The following is a 6,000-nucleotide window of genomic DNA, read 5'->3' on the forward strand; positions in this document are numbered from 1 at the left end:
ATGGGTAATAATCTGGTCCTAAGGGGTCACACATGTGTGACCCCTTTTACCATCCTAGTAGTTGGGGTATATGACCTACACTAAGTATAGGATGTTAAAAGGGCTCATATGTGGTCCTAAGGGGTCACACATGCGTTAGAACATATGTGTGACCCCTTACAACACAATGTTGTCCTAAAGGCCCGTCACACACATGCCACTTTTTTAACATTTATGTACACAACATGTACCCCTTATGACCCAATTTGACCACATAAGAGAGATCCTATATTGTGTACATACGTCCATCCCCTTAAGTCAGGTGTCTTAAGTACATGAAATTAACTAATTAACTAATTACGACTATACCCCTCTTAAAACATACTATTACAATCATACCTGTTTTAATGTATACTAGGACCTATTAACTATATTTAAAGTAAATCTTCTTATAAAATGATCCCCTTCACTATATGTATACTAGGACCTATAAACTATATGTATATACTAGGACCTTATAAAATGATCCCCTTAAGCCACATGTGTGTCCTATATTTAAAGTAAATCTTCTTTCCTTTACTTGCCACATACATCCTATAATCTAGGCAAATGGTATTAAGCCACATACATCCTAATTAGGCCTATCATCTTAAGCCACATACATCCTAATTATCCCAATCCATTTAAGTCATGTGTCTTAAATGATTAATTACAAAACTTGTAGATGCTAAATTTGAAATTCCTATTCTAAACTTACATGAAATTAACTAATTACAACCATACGGGCCTCTTAAATAGCATGTAATAGGTCCTATTAACTATATATTCAATTTATTAAACTTAATTATGATCAAATGTAATTTAATTTCGACCATGTCCCCTTAAGACACATGTAATTAGGAAATGTTGCAGGTACATCCTATAATTTCTAGGCATGTCCCCTTAAGCAACGTACATCCTATAATTTAGGCTTGTCCCCTTAAGCCACATACATCCTATAATTTGTAGATGCTAAATTTGAAATTCCTATTCTAAGTACATTAAATTAACTATATTTACAACCATACAAGCCTCTTAACATACTATTACGACAATTCCCCTTTTGACATACTAGGACCTATTAACTATATATATTATTAAATGCCATATATATTAAATAGCATGAAATAGGTCCTATTAACTATATATTCAATTTATTAAACTTAATTATGATCAAATGTAATTTAATTTCGACCATGTCCCCTTAAGACACATGTAATTAGGAAATGCACGTACATCCTATAATTTAGGCTTGTCCCCTTAAGCCGCATACATCCTATAATTTGTAGATGCTGAATTATAAATTCTTATTCTAAGTACATTAAATCGGTTATATTTACAACCATACGGGCCTCTTAACATACTATTACGACAATTCCCCTTTTGACATACTAGGACCTATTAACTATATATATTATTAAATGCCATATATATTAAATAGCATGAAATAGGTCCTGTTAACTATATATTCAATTTATTAAACTTAATTATGATCAAATGTAATTTAATTTCAACCATGTCCCCTTAAGACACATGTAATTAGGAAATGCATGTACATCCTATAATTTAGGCTTGTCCCCTTAAGCCACATACATCCTATAATTTGTAGATGCTGAATTTGAAATTCCTATTCTAAGTACATTAAATCAACTATATTTACAACCATACAGGCCTCTTAACATACTATTACAACAATTCCCCTTTTGACATACTAGGACCTATTAACTATATATATTATTAAATGCCATATATATTAAATAACATGAAATAGGTCCTATTAACTATATATTCAATTTATTAAACTTAATTATGATCAAATGTAATTTAATTTCGACCATGTCCCCTTAAGACACATGTAATTAGGAAATGCACATACATCCTATAATTTAGGCTTGTCCCCTTAAGCCAAATACATCCTATAATTTGTAGATGTTGAATTTGAAATTCCTATTCTAAGTACATTAAATCAACTATATTTACAATCATACGGGCCTCTTAACATACTATTATGACAATTCCCCTTTTGACATACTAGGACCTATTAACTATATATATTATTAAATGCCATATATATTAAATAGCATGAAATAGGTCCTATTAACTATATATTCAATTTATTAAACTTAATTATGATCAAATGTAATTTAATTTCGACCATGTCCCCTTAAGACACATGTAATTAGGAAATGCACATACATCCTATAAGTTAGGCTTGTCCCCTTAAGCCACATACATCCTATTGGGGGCACGTATTGACCCCAATAGACCTGCCCATCGCTAGGCCATTGTGGCTCCTATGCCTGTTATACCTATGACTGTTCATCAGCATTCTGTTATCTCCACATTGGACTCATTGACCACACTCATCGGTAGCCTTAGTCTACAGACAATCGATTTGTTGGACCATGGCAACATTGACACTGATGAGGATGATGTTGACATGAGTACATCCATTCCACGTACATCGACACCTCATTTTTGTACGAGTTGCCATCGACTATGCTATGGGCCTTGTGATGGTCCAGACCTTGCTTCGAGTTCACATCATGGTCCATCCTCTTCAGTTGCACGGGGAGCATCCACTGATCATGATAATATTGGTTCATATGTCGATTTTCTTTGTGTCGATGATCATCCCATAGATCATGATTTACGTGGTAAATAGGTATGGGGAGATCCAGTACATACATGTATAATTTGCAGTTATATATATATAAATATATTTAAATTTACATAATTTATATTATAGATCTCTCTATCTATATGTCTTCACTATTTACACATTTACATGTCTCCAGCTCATGTTTGGGGCCACTACGACATCGACTTCCACGTCGGATTACCCATCTGCCACTGTGGTGAGTGCAGCTCCTCTAGGATCGATTGTTGTGGATGAGCAGAGAGATTCAGTACGTTGACACTAGATATCTTAATTTATATATAGAGAGAGAGAGAGATTTAATTAATTTTGTTCATCAAACTTACATTCAATATTTTAAATAAATAAATAAACATCATGTACATTTGATTTAATATCTAGATTTAATTAATTTTGTTGTACATGTGGACACGACCATCAGGATGAGTTTACATCCAGATGGGCCATATGATCATCCTGATCCTCTTGATAGTTTTCTACAGACATCGTCACCATTTCAGGTATTTAATGTTGATTTAAATTTTAAAAAATTGATACAAGTTTCAAAATCATATTTTATTTAAAAATTAAATTAATTGATACATATAATTGACATGTGCAACTCTTTTTTAAATACCTTGTAGGATCTTGTTGATAGTGGCTCAGTTTTTTTTTATGTCGCCCCAGATATTGTAATGCCTAGAGGAGATGATCTGAGTCAAGTATGTATGCGTATGAACATTAAATTATCTCTAGTTCAAAATGAACATTTTAAATATAAATTAGATCTATATTTCTATTTTAAATCATCAATTGATCTCTCTCTCTCTCTCTCTCTCTCTCTCTCTCTCTCTCTCTCTCTCTCTCTCTCTCTCTCTCTCTCTCTCTCTCTCTCTCTCTCTCTCTCTCTCTCTCTCTCTCTCTCTCTCTCTCTCTGTGTGTGCGTGCGCGTGCGCGCACGCGTGTGTGTGTGTGTGTGTGTTCATGTACTATATATAGCATGAGATACCAATGCCATCAACTGCCCCTATAGCACCTAGAGATGCAGAGCCCTCAGTAGAGTCTAGAGGAGATGAGCCTACTCATGTACACATATGTGCTACTGAACTTATAATTGAAATTTTTTAAGTATATATATATATATGAACATGAACTACATATAACTCTCACAAACTTGAACATTTTTGTCTTGCAGAGTGGATCTTCTCCTCTTCGTCCGTCTTCATTTTAGGGGCTAGATTTGTTACATGTTTCATGCAGTTTACTGACATTTGATCATTTCATCCCATGGGACTTGTTTATTTTGCGCACTTTGATTATATATTTCATTTTGAGCATGGACTTGATACATGCATGTGTGTACATGTGTGCACACTGGGACTTGTTTATTTTGCGCGTACACATGGACTTGTTTATTTTGCACGTACACTGTGATTATATTTCATGTTGACCACATGTGGACTTGTTGATCATCACACATCTAGACTTGATATACATATATGCAGTGCTTGTACATGTGCTATATATATATATATATATATATATATATATATATATATATATATATTTGTGTGTGTGTGTGTGTGTGTGTGTGTGATGATGGAGTGTTCACTTCTCTAGTACACATACATACATGTGTTTCATGGACATTATATTTATGCATATATTTATTTATTTGTAATCATCTCGAGCTATATGTAAATTTCATTCATTTTTAATCTAAATCTATATATGTATGTGTATGTGTACTTACATGATACTAAAACTAAATAAATAGATTAAAAAAAAATGAAGCAAGTGCAATTGAACACATACATGTAGTATGAGCAATTGATATTTATAAAAGTTTAATCCAGGTGCATCTCTTGAATATATTATAATTTAGAGCTTCATCCACATCTCAAAAGAGCAAGTGCAATTGAACACATATACACACATGAGGAATTGATATTTATAAAAATAGCACACTTGTACACATGTACATATATCATGTATTAAAAATAACACACTTGCAATTTTGATATTTTTCCAATTAACACATGTTTACACACAAATGTTGTATACATTAAAAATTTAATTCAAAGCAATTGATAATTTCTCAAATTACCGTGTACATGCACACATATATACATACTAAAAGCTTAAATATAAAAAAGTTTAATCCAGGTGCATCTCTTGAATATATAATAATTTAGCTTCATCCATGTATCTCAAATTTAAAATTTTCAAGATCCACACGTCTTAAATATATATATATATATATATTAAAGTCTAACTCAATATTCTGAAATCTAAAGTATTATATGAGTTTGATCCAATCTAAAACATTTAAAGCAGTTTCAAAAGCGATCTAGATAAATTAGATCTCCACAGTTTCAAAAGCAATCTAGAGATTTTAAATTAGATCTCCATAATTAAAAGCCTGGTAACAAGATGTACCTACATGCACACAAAAAAAAATTAATCAGAACTTAATTAGAAATAATTTATTAAATGCATGTATATTAACCAAGTCACATTTAATTTAAAATACAAAAATGGGACATGATAAGGGGATGGGTGTACAATTGGGACATGTGGCTTAAGGGGATCAAACTAGAAATAAGACATGTGCCTTAAAAGAGGATCATTTGAACTAAATTATAGGACATGGCTTAAGGGGAGATTAATTTATTAGGACATGACTCAGCTTAAGGGCATGGGTGTACAATTGGGACATGTGGCTTAAGGGGATCAAACTAGAAATAAGACATGTTGCTTAAAAGAGGATCATTTGAAGTAAATTATAGGACATGACTTAAGGGGAAATTAATTGATTAGGACATGACTCAGCTTAAGGGGATGGGTGTACGATTGGGACATGTGGCTTAAGGGGATCAAACTAGAAATAGGACATGTGCCTTAAAAGAGGATCATTTGAACTAAATTATAGGACATGGCTCAAGGGGAGATTAATTGATTAGGACATGACTCGGCTTAAGGGCATGGGTGTACAATTGGGACATGTGGCTTAAGGGGATCAAACTAGAAATAGGACATGTGCCTTAAAAGAGGATCATTTGAACTAAATTATAGGACATGACTTAAGGGGAGATTAATTGATTAGGACATGACTCGGCTTAAGGGCATGGGTGTACAATTGGGACATGTGGCTTAAGGGGATCAAACTGGAAATAAGACATGTTGCTTAAAAGAGGATCATTTGAAGTAAATTATAGGACATGACTTAAGGGGAAATTAATTGATTAGGACATGACTCGGCTTAAGGGGATGGGTGTATGATTGGGACATGTGGTTAAGGGGATCAAACTAGAAATAGGACATGTGCCTTAAAAGAGGATCAT

Source organism: Cryptomeria japonica, chromosome 2 (genome assembly GCF_030272615.1).
Source record: "Cryptomeria japonica chromosome 2, Sugi_1.0, whole genome shotgun sequence".
Classification (NCBI taxonomy): Eukaryota; Viridiplantae; Streptophyta; class Pinopsida; order Cupressales; family Cupressaceae; genus Cryptomeria; species Cryptomeria japonica.